At 42.9% G+C, this 22,087-nt stretch overlaps 1 protein-coding gene across 2 annotated transcripts in view; it reads left to right on the top strand.

Moving 5' to 3' along the window:
• Nucleotides 1–22,087, top strand: part of LOC126106526 (probable 4-coumarate--CoA ligase 1) — a 446,932-nt gene that overhangs the window by 403,019 nt on the left and 21,826 nt on the right. The gene's annotated exons all lie outside the window — the stretch shown is intronic.

Below are 22,087 nucleotides of genomic sequence, written 5' to 3'. Positions count from 1 at the left end.
ATACTCAATGCTGTCAACCTCAATATACTGCCTTGATGACATTAATCCATGTCAACATGCCTCCTGCCACATAGGCCTAGGCCCCTAACCCCACTCTCGCAGCTACACGTATGAAATCTATCGCCACCCTTATTTCTCACTAACCCGCGTAAGCCTCCTATTCCAAGTTTACCCTCTAATATTATAGTGTCCACTACTTTTAGCATTATACAGTAAAAGCGCTTCGTTCACAACATAAAAACATTTTTAACATACAACAAATTGTTGTATATCTTTTTTATTCATTTAAATTACATGTAAATGTTTTACCATGTATATTTTAAAATACTTCTAACCAAAAAGCAACAAACGTCTTAATGAATGAAGGAATACACGGGAAAAATTACTGTAATATACCATGTAAAGATATGTTACATTTGAAAGTTTCAGCAACATTAACCCCATTTTACTAACTTTGCCAGTGGGACAGTAATCGCAAACAATTTGTGAATACTTGTAGACATGTTACAAGAGCATCCAAAAATAAGCATTTAAAAGTTTTCCAAAATAGTTGTCAAAAGTACAATTGGAATATGTCCAATCAGCTGCAGAATAGAAATTCATAAAACTTACATCAGACAATTTCCTGGAAAGAGGAGAGGAGGTTAGTATTTTGTATTACTGCAGTTTTGCACAGACTGATTTGGAATGCAAGTGATCGTTAAGCTCATCTCAAGGATGTTAAATTGGGTTCAAATCAGGACTTGGAGCAGGCCACTGTAGAAGATACATCAGACTTTCTTTGAACTTCAGTGCAAGGTCTTATTTTGTTGTTGAAAACATGCAAATACTCCAAAATACCACAGTCTGGGAAGCACATTGTTACTTAAACTTTTTTTTTTTTTCATTAATACGTGCATTCAGTTTGCTATTACTCAAAATTAAGAATGCCCTGAATCCAAATGAGGAGAGAGGCCATAGACCTTCGCTCTAGTTAGTAAATTTGTCCTCCTCTTGTTTACTATTCTGTGGCTAATAATTTAGAGAAGGGCTTGATTACATTAACAGAAGTCAGAGAAGGCAGCTTACAATAAGGTCATATAATGAATAAAAAAAATGGAGACTACTGTGTGCCTAACTTATGCTGGAAATGCACTTGCAATAAACTACAACTCAAATTTAGACTTAACTTGTGAATGTGATTAAAATAATAACATGAAGTCTAAGCACAGTAGCTTTAATATCAGTTGAGATCCTCAGTATGCTTCCATTGAGTTCTAGCACCCTCACTCAGTTATTGACAGTTTATAAAGAGTAAACGCCATAGGCCTACTTAAAAGTGGCCAGGCTTTGCATTATCACACCCGTTACTGAAATGCTGATGAACTGTTCAGTTTTGCCACTAATAACCTCACGTACCTTGTGTTCCTTTGCTTATAAGCCTCATTAACTTTACCCTTTGAAGATAAATCATTTTTTTTTTTTACACAACTGCAGACCTTAACTGCATAGTTCCAGAAGATTATAGCTGGTAGAATGAAGAAAAAGAAGAAGGTTGTGTGTGTGTGTGAGAGAGAGAGAAAGAGAGAGAGAGAGAGAGGCACATTTTGTCTGAGAGATAATTTAGTCAGTGTGAGAGCATTACAGAGATGCTCAAAAATTCCAGTGGCAGACACTACAAGAGAAGTGTTGTGTATCATGGACAGATTTATTATTAAAGTTACCTTCCGGGAAGAAGAACTGGAAAATGTATTACTCCCTCCGACATATCTTTTGCGAAATGACCATCACGGAAAAATTCAAGAAATTAGAGCTAATACAGAGGCTTCCCGACAGTCATTCTCTGCGTGCAACATTTGTGGCTGGAACAGGGTAGGGGGCACCAATTAGTCCATGAATCAGCATGGTTTTTGAAAGCATTGCTTGTGTGAAACTCGGCTTGCCTGTTTCTCATATGATATACTGCGAACTATGGATGAAGGGCAACAGGGTAATTCCATATTTCTATATTTCTGGAAAGCATTTGACACGGTGCCCTAATGTAGGCTCTTAATGAAGGTATAAGCATATGGAGTAAGTTCACAGATATACGAGTGGCTCGAAGACTTCTTAATTGTCAGAACCCAGTATGTTGTCTCCCATGGTGATTGTTCATCAGAGACAAGGGTATCGTCAGGAGTGTACCGAGGAAGTGTGATAGGACTGCTATTGTTCTATATATACATAAATGATTTGGTGGGCAGGGTTGGCAGCAATCTTCAGTTTGCTGATGATGCCGTGGTGTGCAGTAAGGTGTCGGAAGGTGAGTGACTGTGGAAAGATACAACAAGGCCTAGACAAAATATGTAGTTGGTGTGATGAATGGCCACTAGCTCTCAATGTGGAAAAATGTAAGTTAATGTGGATGAGTAGGAAAACAAACTCGTAAGTTTGGATACATTATTAGTAGTGTCCTGCTTGACACAGTCATTTAAATATGTGGGTGTAACTTTGCAAAGAGAGAGGAAATGGAACAAGCATGTGACAACTGCGGCAGAGAAGGCAAATGGTCAATTTCAGTGTTATTGGCAGAATTTTAGGAAAGTGCAGTTCACGTGTAAAGGAGACCGCATATAGGACGCCGGTGTGACCTATACTCGAGTACTGCTCGAGTGTTTAGGATCTGTACCAGGTCAGATTGAAGGTAGACACTGAAGCAATTCAGAAGCTGGCTGCTAGTTTTGTTACCGGTAGGTTCAAACAACATGTAAGTGTCATGAAGATGCTTCAGGAACTCAAACAGGGAGATCCTTGGTGGGAAGGCAGAGTTCTTTTCAAGGAATGCTATTGAGAAAATTTAGAGCTGGCTGCCGAACAATTCTACTGTCGCCAACATACAATGCTTGTAAGGACTGCGAAGATAAGATAATAGAAATTAAGGCTGATACAGAGGCATGTAGATTGTTTTTCCCTTGTTCAGTTTGCAAGTGGAACTGGGGGCGGAATGACAAATTTTGGTACAGGTACTTTCCACCACACACCGTACGGTGGCTTGCATAGTAGCTATGTAGATGTAGATGTAGAAAAGGAGTACCTTCAATCACACACCAATAGGTGGCTTGCAGAGTGTGGTGTAGATATGACAGTATTGAATGAAAGTATGCTATATATCCTGTATGGGGACAATACAGATTTCTAGGCTTGCATAATTCATTATTCTGATATCCCTTTTATGTAATCTGGAAGTTTTGATAGTTGCACAAACATCACCCCCATATTTAAGATAAGAATGAAAGTAGGTGTAATAAAAACTTATTGTTTTCTCTCCACAACAGCATATCCATGTGCAGAGTAGGTGGCATCTTTGTTAATTTTCCATTCAGATAAGCTATGTGCTTATTTCATTATAAACTGATTTTTATTTGCACACAGATGTTGTTTTAGCCAGGTGGTTATGGTTAACACAATACTTTTACATTGCATAAGTAGGCCTACATTGTATTCCTGGTGTACAATAATGAATTATGTATGCTACTAAACTTACCCTGTGACTGTTGTCCATAATCTTTGGTGTTTTGCCACTGTTGGATCAGGTTTTTAAATTGAGTGACACTGTTTGGGAATGGACTAAGCATATCTCTTGGTAATTTGTTCCACTCCCTTACTCCTCTACCAACATAAGATATTTACCTGTATTGTTATTGCATGATTTCACACATCTTGTACTGATGGCCTTTCATTTTCTTATGGACCCCTTCAGTGACCAGTCTTTATCCTATTTCTTTTCACAAATCATCATCCACATATGTTTGGTAAATTCTCACAGGTCTACCTCTTACCTTTCTGTAGAAGTATTTGTAGTAGTTTTAACAATATTATGAAAAGGAAAGTTGCTACTCACCATATAGTGGAGATGCTGAGTCACAGATAGGCACAAGAAGAAGACTGTCACAAATAAATCTTTTGACCATGAAGGTCTTTGTCAACAATAGACGTAGAGACACACACGCAAACGCAACTCTCACATGTGACTGCTGTCTCTGGCAACTGAAAGCACATTGTGAGCAGCAGCACCAATGCGTGATGGGAGTGGCAAGTGGATGGCGGTAAGGAGGAAGCTGAGATGGGGAGGGAGAGGGATAGTATGAAGGGGGTGGCAGACAGTGAAGTGCTGCAGGTTAGATGAAGGGGAGGGTGGGGGGGGGGGGGGGGGGGGGGGACAGGGGGAAGTAGCAGAAAAGGAGAGAAGTAAAAAGACTGAGTGTGATGGTGGAATGACAACTGTGTAGTGCTGGAATGGAAACAGGGAAGTGGCTGGATGGGTGAGGACACTTGACTAATAAAGGTTGAGGCCAGGAGGGTTATGGGAAAATAGGATGTATTGCAGGGAAAGTTCCCACCTGTGCAATTCAGAAAAGCTGGTGTTGGTGGGAAGTATCCATATGGCACAAGCTGTGAAGCAGTCCTTGAAATGAAGGATGTCATGTTTGGCAGCATGTTCAGCAGCAGGTTGGTCGACTTGTTTCTTGGACATAATTTGTTAGTGGCCATTGATGCGGACAGACAACGTGTTGGTCATCATGCCCACATAGAATACAGCTCAGTGGTTGCAGCTTAGCATGTAGATCACATGAATGGTTTCACAGGTAGCCCTGCCTTTGACGGGATAGGTGATGTTTGTGACCAGACTGGAGAAGGTGGTGGTGGGAAGATGTATGGAACAGGTCTTGCATCTAGGTCTATTACAGGGGTATGAGCCATGAGGTAAGGGATTGGGAACAGGGATTGTGTAGGATGGACAAATATATTGTGTAGGCAGAATACCACTGTGGGGAAGGGGGGGGGGGGAGGTGTGGGACGGATAGCGGGCAGGACATTTCTCATTTCAGAACAAGGCGAAAGATAGTTGAAACCCTGGCGGAGAATGTAATTCAATTGCTCCGTTCCTGGGTGGTACTGAGTTACGAGGGGAATACTCCTCTGTGGCTGGATGGTGGGAGTTTGGGAGGTGGTGGGAGACTGGAAAGATAGGGCACGGGAGATTTGTTTTTGTACAAGGTTGGAAGGATAATTACAGTCAGTGAGGCCTTCAGTATATTTAGAGAGGGACCACTCATCACTGCAGATGCGATGACTATGGGAGGCTAGGCTGTATGGAAGGGACTTCTTGGATGGAACTGGTGGCAGCTGTCGAAGTGGAGGTGTTGCTGGTGGTTAGTAGGCTTGATATAGATGGAGGTCCTGATCTAGCCATTTTTGAGGTAGAGGAGAACATGTAGGAAGGTGGCGACCAGGTGAAGCAAATGGGAGAGAAGTTGTTGAGGTTCTGGAGGAATGTGGATGTGGTGTCCTCACTCTCAGTCCCGATCGCAAAGATGTCACAATGAATCTGAACCAGCTAAGCGGTTTGGGATTTTGGGTTTTTAGGAAGGATTCCTCTAGAGGCCCATGAGCAGTTTGGCATAGGATGGTGCCATGTGGGTGCCCAGCCACACCCCGGATTTGTTTGTAGGTAATGCCTTCAAAGGAGAAGTAATTGTGCCTGAGGATATAGTTGGTCAAGGTGACTAGGAAGGAGGCTGTTGGTTTGGAATCCATTGAGTATTGGGAAAGGTACTGTTCAATAGCAATAAGGCCATGGTCATTATGAATGTTAAGTGTAAAGGAAGGTGGCATCAATAGTGACCAGAAGGGCACCGTGTGGTAAAGGGACAGGAACTGTGGAGAGTTGGGGAAGAAAATGGTTGGTATCTTTTATATAGGAGGGTAGGTTGCGGGTAATAGGTTGAAGGTGTTGGTCTATGAGGGCAAAAATTCTTCCAGTGGGGCATAGTAACCGGCCACAGTGGGTGGACTTAAAGAAGCATGTAAAATGTTGGTGTGTGAGAAGTGGTATGGGTGAGTAGAGAGATGGACTCCGGGGAGAGGTTCTGCGATGGACCTAAGGATTTGAGTAGCAACTGGAGATCCTGCTGGATCTCTGGAATGGATTCACTGTGGCAAGGTTTGTAGGTGGAAATATCTGAAAGCTGGCGAAGTCCTTCTGCCAAGTAATCCTTGCAGATTAAAACAACAGCGGTGAAGCCTTTGTCCATAGGTAGGATTATAAGGTCGGGATCAGTTTTTAGATGGTGGAGTGCAGTTCTTTCTGTAGATGTAAGGTTAGTTTGGATGTTGTGTGATTTGGAGAATGATGGTGAGGCAAGGTTTGAGGTTAAGAAATTCTGGAAAGTTAATGGGGGTGATTTGGGGGCGATTTGGGGGCAGTGGGTGTGGATTACAGTTGGATGGAGGAGTGAATTGGGTTAGGCAGGATTCAATATTGGTCTTTGGTTGAGTCTGATATGTAGGGTTGTTGGTGAAAAAGTGTTTCCACTGTAGGGACCAGGAGAAGGAGAGAAGGTGTTTAACAAGTGCTGCATGATCGAATTTGGGAGTGGGGCAAAAGGTTAGGCCTTTGGAAAGGACTGATATTTCTGTGGGGCTAAGGCTTCTGGAGGAAAGGTTCATGACTGTGTTACAGGTCTGTTTAGGTTCTGGATTCTGTGTGATGTTGGGAAGGAGTTTTGGAGGGTGGGGTAAGTGTACTAGGTCTGTGAGGTAGGGCTTGTCAGCTATGAGGAGATGTGGAGGAGATTTAGAGGTGGTTGTAGAGGTGATGGACAGTGGTACTCCAAGGAAGGAGTAGGAAGTGAGCAGGATGGGGAGCTTTTTGCGGTGGCGTTGTGCATGTTGCTCAAGTTCTTGGAGGGCAAGAGTTTCAGTATTTGTTATGGGTTCCAGGAATTTGGGATTGCGTAGCAGAAGAATTTTGGAGATGGGGAGAGGGTACTGTAAGCTTTGGGCTTGGTTGATATGGTTTTGCAGGGCTATGTTGGTGAGGGCTAAGGACTAGCAAAATCTGAACAGGTGGAGGTCATTTTGGAAGGAGGGGTGGCAGCCAGAGATAGGTAGTTCAATGGTAAGGCCATTTGGGAGGATTCCATGAGCCAAGCAACAATGCAGAAACTGTATGTGGTACTTGGTCCTGGATAGGGATAAGGAAACTTTTCTGTATTGATGCAGATGGAAGGAGCAAGGATCCGTGGTGGGCGAAAAAATATGAAAAATCACCTAACTAATGTAGAATTATGTCTGATAAATTTTGCAGAAATACACCCAAATACATACGAAAATTCACAAAAAGGATGCAAATGGGGGAAACAATATGGAATCTGAGAAAGTCGATGATAGCAAAAGGCGAAAATCCACTAAATTGGCGAGATGCCACAAGGATCAAAGTAAAGAATACTGTGGGTAGCAGGTCTTAGGGTGGATAAGCATGAAGAAGGGGGATGGCAGATGTGACTGGATGAGGTGGTATTAATCGGTGCGAACTGGGATAGAAAGGCAAAAGAGCTTGGGGGGGGGGGGGGGGGGGAGGGAAGGGTTCGTAGTTCGAGATATAAGATCATATGGCACCAGAAAGGTGCAGAAAATAGCATGTACAAATACAGGAGTGTGATTAACTGGAAAATATATTATTAATTATATCAGCAGGAGTAATGTGAGAAATAAGATGCTGCAGCAACAATCAACGTGGTCTTTTAGCCATCTGTTGTGTGTGGCCGAGACGGTTGATACAGTATGGCTCATAAGTAGAGCATGCAGTGCGGTTTTTAGGTGACAAGAGAAACACAGGAAGGAAGAGGAAAAAGGACTGACATTGAGTATAGTATTGCAAAGGAAAATGGTAACAAATGAAAACAGCACTGGGTTAGGATCAAAGAAAGCTGTGAGGCAGTTTTATTCACCCGCAGATTTCTTTTACAGGGTTATTGGACATGTCTTGGTATTACAGTTTAAGAGAAACACCAAAAAGTAATTCACATGTACAGACACCTACGTACAGTACCTGCAAGTCTAGTACAGCAAGGATTGGACAGGTAGTCGGCTGTGGCCTCATAGTAGGAATTGTACCAGCATTTGCCTGAAGTAATTTAGGGAAGCAACAGAAAATTAGGATGGTAGGATGAAGATTGGACACTTCACCCTCCATAATACAAAGCCAGTCTGCCCTTGATGTGAGACTTTCCCCATCTCAGTCTCTTAATCATTTGGTGGCACCATCTACTCTTCTGTAATCTCCCGTTATACAGGGTGGCTCAGGAGGAATGTTCAGTACTCAGAAACATGACAGGGATGATCATTAGAAGCAAAAAAAGTCTAAGAAACATGAGCTCTAAAAGGCATACGTTAGGAACTAAGAGCAGTTCTTCATCTTCGAATCTGTGAAACAAATCTCTTCTACTGCAGGTGCATTTTTTTGGGAGGAGATAGTGTGGACCAAAACAAAACAAAAAGAGGTCCAGTAAAATGAGTCATAAAATGCATACCTAAGAGTTATGAGAAGTTATTCAGAAGCAGATATTTGTTTTACACTAACAAAGGTGAAAAAGTGCTAGTAACTCTTTAAAGTGTGCACTTAAGAGCCCATGTCTACTGGACTTTTTTTTTTTTTTTTCTGTACTACCTTGTCTGAAAATGCAGAAAGCAAAGAGCTTGCTGTAGAAAATATTTGTTTCACTCTATTGGAGATGAAGAAATGCTCATAGCTCTTAAGGTATGCATTTTAAAGCCAATTTTTTCTAGACTTTTTTGTTCTGGCTGAGCATTCCTGTTGTATCTCTGAAAACTGTCTAGTCCTCCTTGGGCACTATGTATAACTGACTACCCTCTGTTGTACTCCTATCTCTGCTGGGGTCAAAAATCCCTCTAGCATACTCCAACTGGAGTCTTACCAGAGTCATGTAGACTCTCTCATTTGTACCCGTGCTTGCACCCTTCAGAACACTCATTAGCATGTGCAGAGACTTATATACCTTGTTTGTGTATTTATGTTCTGAGAAATGAATAATTTTAGTGAGAGTGCTTCTGTTTGCTGTATATTATCACATGATTTTTCAGTGCACAGCTGCTTCGTTGTTTTTCCTATATTTCTGCAGTTGTTCCTAACTTTTCCCCTTTTTGCAGAATTGTTTTATCATTAGTAAGAATGACAATTGTATGAGAATCCATGTTCAGGTAGGCTGTTAATGTATAGCAGAATGAGAAGGAATCACATTACTGGTCCTTGGGCCACACCATATTTAATTAAATTACATCTTGGCAAACTGTACGCAAGTTTATTAACGTTTTTCATTATCCTACATGATACTCACTGTTTGCTTGCAATTACTGTGGAATGAGCTGATCCAACTGTTGGACATGTCTCAAATGCCATACTGTTCAAACTTGGGCAATAGGGTCTTATATTGTTTGCTGGGAACATGTTATAGATTTTGACATCAGAATATAAAACTGTATTCTGCATCCGAGAAAGAGAAGTGTAGACTGTATGGATATTGTTTTTATTTAAACAGTTATTATGGTTGTGTCCTACACATTCCATCCAAAACTAATCCAAATCATCCACTAAGATATGCAGTAACATCCATGGTGACAACCACATAACTATTCATTCCAATTAAACACATCCTGTAAATCAGTGTGGGACTGGACTTCATTCACCTAACTAGTATTCAAAGGTGAATGACATTAAGCACTGCACTGTTCACAAGATGTGTGTAGCTGGAATGAATAGTCATGTGAGTGTTGTGGAGGACATTATTGTATAGCTCAGTGGGCAATTTGATAATGAGCTGAAGCTTGAAACTAATCATTAAGTAATAAAGAAAATTAATATTGCAACTTGGAAGTTTCTCTGCAGTTTATTGCATAATTTGATTTTAATCCTTGTTGTTATCTACAAAGTCCATTCAGTAGTTAGTACATGATTTAACACATAAATGTTTTAACACATAAATGTAAGAATTTTTAAACCCCTTTCCAAGATGTTCAGTTATCAACTTCACACAATATCCTTCCTGCACACTTGTGTACAATAAATATGATTTTGCGTGCGACTGTATGGAGTAAAAGTATGCTAGAAGTCCCACTTGTTGGTCAACAATGATTTATAAGTGCAAAGCAAGTAGAACTGAGCTTTTTGATTAATTTATCCATATGCTAGTGCCACTGCAGTTTATTACTTATCTGGATGCCGAAGAACTTCACACACAGAGAAGTCTGTGCCCACTGATATCTGCTTCTGATTACTGTAAGTCAATTTGATTTGTTTGTAATGGCATATTATTAGTCTTTGTAAGGTTAATGGTTGGTTAGCTTGCTGTGAACCAGCTGTAAGTCTGTTCCTTTAGTCTCCTGATTGTGTGTGACATGGATGTGTGCAGGCCCTTTATCAGTGCACTGGTGTCATCAGCTGTTGAAGAGTCCTCCAATGTCCCAGGTAGGCTATGTAGGCTATGAACAACAATGGGTCCAGCCTCCACAACTGTGTGGAATGACATATTTAATGTTTATCCACTCTCAGTTTAGTCTTAAAATTTTTGGATCTGCATAATGCATTACAGTGCCATGATCGATTAGTAACTTTGTGACTATAATAGCCGACAGTAGCTCAACGACTGGTTTCGGTCCTGTTGACAACTGTGATAGTGCTTCTGCATTAACACATTGGGCAGTGGACTGAGAAAGAGTGTCCTGCTCTGCAGTCAGTTGGCAGTGCTATCTGGTAGCTGGAATAAGGGCGATTTAAGGAAATTGGTGGCTTGTGGTAGGGGATAAGTAGGACCTTCATACTGGAAAAGAGGAAGACATGTAACTTTAAATGACAAAAATTGTACCCAGTGCCTCTTTTTTCCGCGTGAGAATAATTTCATTGCACCGCTGAAAGTATCTTCAGTGCATTTAGTGGTAGTACCAGGACTACACCTATGCCACATGAGGAAACATTGGTGGTCAGGGTTAATGGTTTATGCTGCGTAAAAGAAGCCAAACGGGAAGCAAAACATAAACATCAAAACATAAACATTGCTTGAGTGACTGAAAAGCCCCTCGACAGTCTGCGGTACATACAACTTTGGCACCCTTTTGGTGAAGCCATGTAAGAGGGTGGCAAATGTTCACAGCCTAGGGAATGAACTTGGCATAAGAAGAAATCTTGCCCAAAGATTGGAACTCCTATAGATTCTTGAGCACTAGCAGTTTGACAGTGACTGATATGCTCATCTTTAGGTTGAGGCCACCTTTGCTAATCACATGGCCCAAAAAGTGCACCTTTGTGGAAAAAACTACATTTTTCCAGTTTACAACAAAAGCTGTTCTGCAGAAGGTGTTGGAAAAACTGCCAACAGATTTCATAAATGCTCCTTCCTAATGAAGCCTATAACACAGATGTCAATGAGGTAGTTGACATAACAGGGAATGTCCTTAATCAACTGTTACAAATATTGTTGATAAATTCCTGTAGCAGACAAGTTTCCAAAGGGCAAGTGATTAAACTGGTGAAGCCCAAAAGGGGATAGAGCACCAAGAAAAAGAGAAGCAGCGTTCGTGTGTAATTCCAGGTATGCATCAGATAAGTCAGATGCTGAGGGAATTAGATTAGGAAATGAGACACTTAAAATAGTAAAGGAGTTTTCCTATTTGGGGAGCAAAATAACTGATGAAGGTCAAAGTAGAGAAGATATAAAATGTAGACTGGCAATGGCAAGGAAAGCGTTTCTGAAGAAGAGAAATTTGTTAACATCGAGTATAGATTTAAGTGTCAGGAAGTCATTTCTGAAAGTATTTGTATGGAGTGTAGCCATGTATGGAAGTGAAAAGTGGACGATAAATAGTTTGTACAAGAAGAGAATAGAAGCTTTCGAAATGTGGTACTACAGAAGAATGCTGAAGATTAGATGGGTAGATCACGTAACTAATGATGAAGTATTGAAGAGGATTGGGGAGAAGAGAAGTTTGTGGCACAACTTGACCAGAAGAAGGGATCGGTTGGTAGGACATGTTCTGAGGCATCAAGGGATCACAAATTTAGTATTGGAGGGCAGTGTGGAGGGTAAAAATCATAGAGGGAGACCAAGAGATGAATACACTAAGCAGATTCAGAAGGATGTAGGTTGCAGTAGGTACTGGGAGATGAAGAAGCTTGCACAGGATAGAGTAGCATGGAGAGCTGCATCAAACCAGTTTCAGGACTGAAGACCACAACAACAACAAGTCAGTACCCGAAAAAGACTGCCACTTTGATAGCTTCGTTAACACCTCTTCTGACCCCATAATCGTGACACGTTGCACGTTCACTATTTGTTTAAAATAGGAACATGGTGCCACCAATGCTGCAACCTAGCCTTGACCTTGTCATATGTGGCGAACAGAACGGAGGAGGGGCGACAAACTTTAGGTATTGCCAGTGGCTTAAACGAGACGTGTGTCTCAAAATTTTCTGCCCGACTCCAGCTGTTCTCAAACAGCTGGTTGTGTGACTGTAGTAAAGATCCCAAATCTTGCAAGGGGACCAACTGACACACTAAATGCACTATGTCCACTATCAGGAAGCCAAAAACAGAAAAGGCACATAACCACAAAATATTTTGTGCCAATGGTGAATTAACAACTAACCATTTCATGTTCTGATATCATGCTGAGAGAGAGAATGTTGTGTAGTATCTGACAATTTGCTGTAGTATCTGTTGCAATGCAGGTCAACCAAAGAGCCTGTATGTGTCTAAGTTAATGAGGCCGATTGCCACTCCCTACTACCCGAAACTCATTCGCCCACCTACCCATGACCAACATAGGCAGAGTACACTGGGTTGGTGCTTATGGGTTGCCGGAGACACTCTCTGACTCCAAGGAAACCACTGTGGTCCTGTAACTGTCCCACATTGATGCCAAATGGCACACCCCACACATGGCATCTCCATATGTGGGCAATCCTGTCTAATTTGTACCACGAGACAGTCGGGGCAGGACCACTGACAGCCACACTGTGTGGAAACAAATGAAGAAGGAGAATGACACTGAGAGCCCAGAATTTGTCACGAGTCAGAACTGTGATTATTTGACTTATTTCCGCCAGGCAGTCTTGCCACAGGCACAGGCAGGGGAGAGCCGTGATGTCACCGCACTTGAGGGGTACCAGATTCTGTGTACCCCAACTGCGTAATTCACTACCTGCCAGTTATCAGAAAGTACGTCCTTTGCTGCAACTGTAAGTTCATTTGATTCAGCAATGCAGGCAAGTTTATGTAATTCAACACTCAGGACAACTTCAGCTAAGGAGGGGTTGGACAAGGCCAGTGCCATAGTATGTACTTCAGGGTCAGGTGCTGACCAGGGGAGCAGAGTCCAAACTCTGCATAGAGATGAGCACAGTGATAAACCACCATATGAGACCAGCACGAGTGACTGGACACCCGAGCACATGTAAACAGTGCACAGTGTGAGGCGAAGATAAGTTCTGAGGTAGATGAAATCAGCATAAGAGCTGACAGTCCTGGCATATTGCCACAGGCAGGTAAACATCTCGGTCAGTGGTTCTTCCCGTACTATGCTTTGTGCATGCCATCCACGACAGCCAGCGCCACTACTCTGCCTCGGGACCAGTGGCAACTCATTTGCATCCGTATCAATATCTGCCAGTCGGGATACTAAATAAACATTTACAGAGGACAAACTGGTGGGTCGATATTTTGGTGTGAGCTACCATCTCAAAACAGTTTTAGGACACAGGAAGGAAGGAGGTGGGTCCTTAATTAGTGGTCACTTGCTTATCTCCACTTTTCTATTTTTTATATCTTCAAATTTAACACATTTTTCGGACAACACAACACACATATAAGTCACTGAGTAAGTTGACCTGTGTACAAGTCGGCATTCGATTAAACACTGAGTCTCAGTCTAGCGGCCGCTGCTCGGCTGGCCGCTTAGGTGGCGCAGCTGCTGCCTGGCTGGCAGACAGCGCCGCACGTAGAGGACGTGCGTAATTGCGCGGCAGCACTTTGAATAATCGGCGAGTCACAACACTTTTCCCCCCTTTGAAATTGTTGCACTGGTCTTGATGGAGGTGTCCTGGAGATGGCTAACGTCCATAGGCGTTGTTTGACTCACCGTAAAGTCTCGAGGAGGAGGCTTCCCGTACGGACGGAAGTGTCCCCGATGATAACGGGTCGAGATGACAGGAGACGTAGGGGTTGAATCTGCTGGGGCCCCCTGCACCAATCTGCCCGTTGCGGCAAGTCCAGTTGATATGACAGGAGATATGGGCGATGTGTCGGCGTCTGTTGAAGGAGGAGGCGAGTAGATGTACTCTGACAGAGGACGGTCCTCCGGTTCCTGCATGGGCACGTCCCCTGGTGGCGTCCGTTCTGGTGCTGGCATCGCGATGACGGTGAGAGGGCTGCGTTGTGAGTATTGAGAGATGCCAAGATCCCGAGCATCAGGTAGAGCCAAAGGTGGTGTGGCGGCATTCGGAACAGGCGTTGCTGGCACCCGAGGCCGAAGCTGGTCCAAATGACGCACTGCAACATCCGCGTCCGTCTGGATTTCATACAGGCATCTGCCACGGTGTCGTAAGATGCGGCCCGGGCTCCATTTTGGCCGCCTGCCATATCCCCGTACCCAGACGAGGTCTCGGCGGTGAACCAGCCAAGTGAAGGCAGCCGCGGCCGTGAGGTGGGAGGCCGCAGAAGATGAAGTAGCGTGCGGGGCTGTCGGCCATGTAAGAGCTCAGCCGGCCTGTGATCGCCCATGGGGGTGAAACGGTAAGACGCCAGGAACTGGAGAAGCGAGTCATCAGCAGCAGAAGAAGTCAGAAGTTTCCGCATCTGAGCCTTAAATGTGCGGACCAGTCGTTCAGCCTCACCGTTGGATTGTGGATGGAATGACGGGGCCGTGACATGCGTAACGCCGTGACGAGCACAAAAATCCGCAAAGTCGGAAGAGGCAAATTGCGGACCATTATCAGTAACAAGAGTAGAGGGGAGGCCTTCCAAAGAAAAAATGCGGGCGAGAGCACTGGTGGTTGCCGCGGTGGTAGGTGACGTGCAACGGACAATGAAAGGAAAGTTAGAATAGGCGTCAATTACGAGGAGCCAATAAGTACCTATAAAGGGTCCCGCAAAGTCAGCATGAATGCGCTCCCAGGGCTTCTCAGGCGAAGGCCACGGTGACAAAGATGACTTCGGAGCAGCGGCCTGTGACGCACAAGGGCCGCAGGCAGCGACCATGTGTGCGATGTCAGAGTCGATGCCAGGCCAGTACACATGACGGCGTGCCAGAGATTTTGTGCGAGACACACCCCAGTGCCCCTGGTGAAGGAGGCGCAAGACCGAAGCACGCAAAGACGCAGGTACCACAACACGCGGCGAAGCATTGTCAGTGGGGAGGAGGATAACACCATCCCTAGCCGTGAGGCGGTAGCGCAAAGTGTAGTAGTTCCGCAACGGATCAGAAGTCTTAGCGAACGGGCGATCTGGCCAACCCTTCTGAATACAGCGTAAAACCCGGGAGAGGGTAGGGTCAGAACCCGTAGCAGCCGCCAGCCTGTCCCCAGTGATGGGGAACCCGTCCACAACCCGCTGCTCGGCAACATCCAGGTGGAAACACAAAAGTTCGTCCCTATCGAATGCCTGATCAGGACCCGTGGGAAGGCGAGACAAAGCATCAGCATTCGCATGTTGAGCTGTTGGCCGGAAATGAATCTCATAATTGAAATGGGACAAGTAAAGAGCCCAACGCTGGAGGCGGTGTGCAGCCTTGTCGGGAAGTGATGTTGATGGATGAAACAAGGAAACAAGCGGTTTGTGATCCGTAACAAGATGAAATTTTGAGCCATAGAGAAAAACACCAAACTTATGAAGAGCATAAATGATGGCCAAAGCTTCTTTCTCAATTTGAGAATACTTTTGTTGGGCATCCATGAGCGTTTTGGAGGCATAAGCGATGGGTTGTTCCGAACCGTCAGAAAAACGGTGCGCAAGGACTGCACCGACCCCGTATTGAGAGGCGTCTGTGGCAAGAACAAGATGTTGGCCAGGTCGATAAGTAGCCAGGCACGGGGCCTGTTTCAGCATAGTCTTTAATTTCCGGAAAGCCGCGTCACATGACGCGGACCAGTGAAAAGGCACATTTTTATGCAACAGGCGATGCAACGGCTGAGCCACCGACGCCGCAGACGGTAAAAACTTGTGATAGTATGCTATTTTCCCCAAGAAAGCCTGCAGTTCCTTAACAGATGTAGGGCGAGGAAGGGCATCGATCGCAGCAACAGTGTGCTGAAGCGGACGAATACCATCCCGAGAGAGTTGAAACCCCAAGTACGTGATAGATGCCTGAAAGAATTGTGATTTCTGAAGATTACACTTAAGACCGGCAGTCTGTAAGACATTAAAAAGTGTGCAGAGATTTTGAAGATGTTCTTCAGTGGTTGAGCCAGTGACAACAATGTCGTCCATGTAATTGATACACCCCGGGACAGGGAGCAATAATTGTTCCAAGAATCGCTGAAAAAGAGCAGGGGCGCTAGCAACCTCGAATGGCAAGCGTTGGTATTGATAGAGGCCGAAAGGCGTGTTAAGGACCAGAAACAGCCGGGAAGTAGCGTCGAGAGGAAGTTGATGATAAGCTTCCGACAGGTCAATTTTAGAAAAATACTGTCCTCCAGCGAGTTTAGTGAACAGTTCTTCAGGACGGGGCATAGGGTAAGTGTCGATGAGGCATTGAGCATTTACAGTGGCTTTGAAATTGCCACAGAGACGAATATCACCATTGGGCTTAGCAACTACAACGACAGGAGAGGACCACTCACTGGAAGTGACAGGAAGCAAGACCCCTGAAGCAGTGAGACGATCCAACTCCCGTTTTACCCGATCTCGAAGGGCCACAGGAATGGGCCGAGCCCGAAAAAACTTAGGCCGAGCAGTGGGTTTGAGCGTGATATGAGCTTCAAAGTCGTTTGCACGGCCTAACCAATGAGAAAAAAGGGACGAAAACGTCGTCGACAAGGAATCCAGCTGAGCATAAGGAATAGCATCAGAGACAATATTGACAGAGTCATCTATGGAGAACCCAAAAACGCGAAAGGCATCGAAACCAAAAAGATTTTCTGCGGTGCTCTAGTCGACCACAAATATGGGAACAGTGCGAACGACGGATTTGTAAGATACCTCAGCATTAAACTGTCCCAAGAGAGAAATCTTCTGTTTATTGTACGTCCGTAATTGCCGAGTGACAGGGGACAGGAGTGGAGAACCCAGCTGAAGATACGTCTGAGAATTAATTATAGTGGCAGCAGAACCGGTATCCACTTGCATGCGAACATCTCGACCAAGGATTTGGACAGTGAGGAATAACTTCCCTGAAAGGGAAGAAGTGCAATTGACAGACAACACAGAATCAGAATCAGCGTCATGTTCATGAACATCATGTATGCGGTCGGATTTACAAACGGAAGACACATGACCTTTCTTTTTGCAATTGTGACACACAGCCCAACGTTGGGGACAATCCTCGCGTGAATGTTTCGTAAAACACCGCAGACATGAAGGAAGTTGCCGGGGATTTTGCTGCAGTTTCTTAGTGGGTTGTTTACGGCTAGGCCGCGGCTGCGCGTGGGAGCGTACTGCGGCCACGTCGGCCGGCAGGGACGCGCTGCATGCGTCGTCAACAGCGCACAGAGGTTGTATTTCCCCGACGTCACCCCACGCCTCTATTTGCGCCCCAGCGGCGCGAGAAATTTCAAAAGACTGCGCAATGGAGAGAACTTCATCGAGAGTCGGATTCGCCAACTGAAGGGCACGTTGCCGAACTTCTTTGTTGGGCGCCGACCGGATAATAGCATCCCGTACCATGGAATCGGCATAGGATTGTTTGTGAACGTCAGTAACAAATTGACACTTTCGACTGAGGCCGTGAAGTTCGGCAGCCCAAGCGCGATAGGACTGATTTGGTTGTTTTTGACAACAATAAAAGGCAACACGAGAGGCTACCACATGCGTTTGCTTTTGAAAATAGACAGACAGAAGGAAGCACATTTCAGCAAAGGACAAAGACGCAGGATCCTTCAAAGGAGCCAATTGCGACAACAACCGATACATTTGAGGTGAAATCCAGGAAAGGAACAGAGACTTACATGGTTGTTCGTCCGTGACATGAAATGCCAAGAAGTGCTGTCGAAGACGTTTTTCATAATCAGACCAGTCTTCCGCCATCTCGTCGTAAGGTGGAAAAGGAAGTACAGCCAATGACGAGAAACGCCCCGCATTTGACGCCGCAACGAAATCGCGAATCGCCACTGTTAGAAGCGTTTGCTGTTCAAGGAGATTTTGCAATAGTTGCTCGACAGTAGCCATGGAACCCTGTGAGTCAACGGTGAAAAGGAAAAATCCACTACCTCGTCGCCAATTTTTATATCTTCAAATTTAACACATTTTTCGGACAACACAACCCACATATAAGTCACTGAGTAAGTTGACCTGTGTACAAGTCGGCATTCGATTAAACACTGAGTCTCAGTCTAGCGGCCGCTGCTCGGCTGGCCACATAGGTGGCGCAGCTGCTGCCTGGCTGGCAGACAGCGCCGCACGTAGAGGACGTGCGTAACTGCGCGGCGGCACTTTGAATAATCGGCGAGTCACAACACTATTATACTTCAGTCATTCAGGAAATATGCAGTGACTCATTGACTGTTTAAAAGGGTAACTCAAATGTTGCTGTACCTAGTAAGCATAAGATTTTATTACTTTGGTTGACATATCATCATAACCAGAAGACAGTATCCTAAAGACTTCCATAACCTTTTTAATAGATGATTTGGCTAAATCATCTATTATTTGATGGTGGTTGAGTATACAACCTGACTAAGTAAGTTGAATGAATCTGCTCTCGATGATACATTTTTTTGTCCTTATGTTTGCAAGTACTGTTAGGAAGATTTCATTGAAGTTATTAGCCAGTGATTTGAATTTCATCTCATCCGTCTTGCTGCTACTGTCATCAAGGAGTTGACTACATTTGTCTTCCTTAGTTTGTTTATTTCATACTTAATAGTGCTCCAAATTATCTTTTGCACAGTTCTTGAAATTTGTAATGTATTGTACGTACATGATTTTTACTTTCTCAATTACAAAGTAAAGAATTTTGCAGAACTATTTGTAGTGACCTTCGAATTCTTAATTCGCCATTAAATAAAGCTCTCTCTTTCCCTGGTATGAGATATTTTGATCCCAGTTGTTAGCAACCCATTCTCTTGGCTTCCACTGTAATTATTCCTGACCTGTCACAAAGGGAAACTTGATTCATAATGTTGCAAGAATATTTTTGAGGTAATCATTAAATTTCTCATCCATTGCATATCCTTGGTAAGCTTCTCCCAGTTTTCATCTTACAGATTCTGTCTGATTAGTGTGATTGGGTCAGCATTTACTATTCTGTGAAATTGTATATATTCTTCTTAGTTACTTGATTGATTGTCCTTTTTACTGGCCCTGTTTTATCATTGATTTTTTTTATTGGTCAAGTTTTACCATACAGCACAAATTGTACAATTGATATTGGACAGGACAAAGAAAAGTTGCAATAATACATGGTATTACCAAATAGTAGCTAAATTAAAATTAGGTAACTATTCTTTCATTTTAATTTTTGTTACAAATACAGAAATTATTTTACAGAATAGAAGCAGTGCTTTATTAGAAATACTTTTAGTTTAATTTCAGATATTGGATACATAGCAATTTTTATTTCCTCTGTTATCGTATTGTGTAGTATTACGCCATTTCACCAAAGTTAATAATGCTCCTCTGATAGGTTGTTGCTCTGTGTTATTTTTTGTGTATATTTGTTTTCCTTCTGGTATCACAGTTGTGTACATTTTTGTTCTGCTGTAGTTTGCCTGTTTTCAAGAGGTAGTCTGTAGTGAACAAAACAGTTTCATTAATGAATAAGTCTGGAACATTCAAAACATCTAGCTCAGTAAAATGAGATATACTGGACTCCATCTTTTTAAGGCTACAGATTATTCTTAGAGCTCTTTTTTGCATTTTAAAAACCTTTACGATGTGAATTGAGTATCCCCAGAAAATGACCTCATTACGAAGCAGCGAGCGGAACTGCACACAGTATGCCTGAAGTACTGTTGTTTTGCTTGTTGTAGGGTATAGTATTGTTGTAGACTTTAATACAAACCTGATCGATGGAGATGGTGATGAAGGTGATCACTAAACAGTACCAACAATACATGTGAACATCGTAATTTTTACACCTGCTATCTCATTTTGTCATTCATTTGAGTGAAGCCTGCATGATTAAAACAATCTTGTATTAAAGGAAATTTCTATCAAGAAAGCTGATAACAGTGAGATAGATTCGCTGATCAGTACTTATCTACAAGAGACAAAATTTTTAGTGCTGCTGATACACACAATTAAAAGTAAAATTGATGCCATAACATCATCACTTCTGCTTTAAAGTGTGTCTTCATTGGTGCTAAAAATTTCACCTCTTGAGTGTAGTTCCTACGAGAAATTCTGTTTCATATTTATTAAAAATTATCTAATTTCTCAGGTTTCCTCTGTGTTATTGATTAATGAGGTGCTTCCGGATGTGCTCCCGAGTTGCTGTTTTGATTTTACACACAACCCAGCCTTTTTTTCATGAGCTGCAAATTTGATGTCATATGCACTCACTGCTTGGACTCTGATGAGGCTGTGAACTATTATCAATTTCATGCTGCTATCTGTAGCAGAGTTCAGTTCCTGATACCTTGGTGCTCTTTCATTTTTCTGAGGCCATACTGATATTCCACTGAAAACAAAATTCTTCTGTTTTTCACAGCTCTTGTGAAAGTGAAGGCTGCTAAGATATTAAAAAATTCAGTGGCAGACCTCAAACCTTGTCTAAACTGAATCTCTGTGGCTGTTTATTAGGTTTCCTGACAGGTTTATTTCAATAGACTCCTTGATAAAGTTGACCCCAAAACTTGAGATTTGTACCATGATACTGGTCTCATTCTATTTCAGTTCATGATTAAATTTGAAACAGCTTGATTGTTACAACAATTGTTTCACAGAGCTTTTCAGGCAGTTTGTACATCAAGATTTTCCTTTTGATGGAAAATCTTATGAACAAATAGATGGTGTGGCAATGGATAGGCATTATCACCTGTCATGGTGAACCTATACGTGGGACACTTTGAAGCAAAGGCACTATAATCTGCCAAGTTTGAAACCAACCCTTTTCTATTGGTACATGAATGAGATATTTGTGGTGTGGCCACATTGAGCAGAAAAACAAATATTTAAACTCTATCCATCATAACATAAAATTCACAATGAAACTTGACCTACTACCTTTCCTCGACATGTTAGTTAAGAGAAGAATGGGCGGATCCCTGGGTCACAGTGTATACAGAAAGTCTACGTATGCACACAGATCTCCATCACCATGCCTCAAGCCATCATCACCCATCACAAAGAAATTCAGTGATAAAGGCTCTGGTTCTCAGAGCTCGAACACTGTTAGGCAAGGAAAGCATCTCTGAAGAATTACAACATCTATGAATAGTGGTACAAAGGAACGGGTGCCCAGGTTGACAAATTGGATGGCCATTGTGTTCAAAATTGAGAATAACTGGGACAGAATTGAGACAGACAGAGGAATAGAGGCCAAGAATTGCTCATCTACGTTATGCTGACCCAATATCTGGAAAGATCAGTAGACTCCAATGGACACATGGCATCCAGTATATTTCTCTCCCTTCAACTAAGATAAAAATTCTTCTTTTTGATATTAAAATTGATCTGAGTCTTCAAAAACCTGGTGTGTATTGGATTTCATTCAGATTTGGCATGTATTATATGGGGTAGATTATAGTAACAGGTGAGGAGAGATTCAATGAACATCAGCGACAGACCTGACTGAAACAGTGGAGTAGATGTGTTGTCACCAAGCACTTCCTCAAACATAATCACAAAATGAAATAAGGTGAGACCAGTTTCTTGGTGTGAATGCCAAGTTTCTAGAACAGCACAGTTAAAGAGGATACCAAAATAAATGTGACAGAAAACAAAATTAACAGAAATGAAGATTTCAGTTTAAACAAAGCTTGAGGTCTGGAACTTATTTTATTAAGGGGCTCCGGAACGCCCTATACTTGCAATGTTAAAATAACGCTTATAAATTACATCTTTCCTCACAAAGTATTTGAGGTAGGAAGTTGAACTTTTTACATATTATTTATTGGAATATG

This window comes from Schistocerca cancellata, chromosome 10 (genome assembly GCF_023864275.1).
Source record: "Schistocerca cancellata isolate TAMUIC-IGC-003103 chromosome 10, iqSchCanc2.1, whole genome shotgun sequence".
Lineage (NCBI taxonomy): Eukaryota > Metazoa > Arthropoda > Insecta > Orthoptera > Acrididae > Schistocerca > Schistocerca cancellata.
The sequence above is the reverse complement of the archived record's forward strand: the minus strand, read 5'-3'. Positions and strand labels throughout refer to the sequence as shown.